Consider the following 1,012-nt stretch of genomic DNA (forward strand, 5'->3'; position numbering starts at 1 on the left):
TCCAAATATTTTAATGGATACTGATAACTTTTAAGTGTGCTTGTGCAATACAAAGCAAAACCATTTGTTCCAGGAGTGGGGAGACCATTAGTAGCTATGGCTTTGTATTGTTTAGTAACTACTGGTCTCAAATCAGGATCTTAGTACTACAAAAGCACTTTATGTGAGCAATTAAGGTTTTCCTTCTTTAAAAAGAAGGGGGGTGGGGGTGGGGATTTAAGACTGGAATTTTGCTGTAAAGTGTTTTCATTTAATTTCCAGGATCTTTGGAAACATTTTCACTGTGAATAAACATACCAACAAATCACACATCATTTATGTTGACCTATTTTTTTAGTCTCTTCACTAGCAAAATAGCTATTGTATATTTTGCTTCTAATTCCTTTATTAGCAGGATGATCATAAACAGCAGCTAGAGCAGTGAATGTGACATAGGTTTATTACAGACCTAATACAATTGCAATATTGCTTGTCTTCAATGTTTTATATCTTGAGAGGTAGAAAATAGTCCAAGAACATTTCTTTGTACATGAAGTAGATGAAAGACCAAATTGTGAATTTCACATTTTTACCATTAGTATAGGTGTTGAGTTAGAATCATATCACAGAATATCTCAAGTTGGAAGGTACCCACCAGGATCGTTGAATCCAACTCCTGGCTACACATGGAACCACCCCAAAATCAGACCACATATCTGAGAGCACTGTCCAAATTCTTCTCAAACTCTGGCAGGCTTGGTTCTGTGACCACTGCCCTGGGCAGCCTGTCCCAGTGCCCAGCCACCTCTGGATGCAGAACCTTTCCCTAACACCCAGCCTGACCCTCCCCTGTCCCAGCTCCATGCCATTCCCTTGGCTCCTGTCACTGTCCCCAGAGAGCAGAGCTCAGCGCATGCCCCTCTGCTCCCCTCATGAGGCAGCTATATGCTTAGAGGTGGGCACTTGAAAAATATTATAGCAAAGGAAATTGTGTTGCAGAACAACATAAAAAGCAGAAATCATGAACATTCCA

The sequence above is a fragment of the Anas acuta genome, chromosome 2 (assembly GCF_963932015.1).
Source record: "Anas acuta chromosome 2, bAnaAcu1.1, whole genome shotgun sequence".
Classification (NCBI taxonomy): Eukaryota; Metazoa; Chordata; class Aves; order Anseriformes; family Anatidae; genus Anas; species Anas acuta.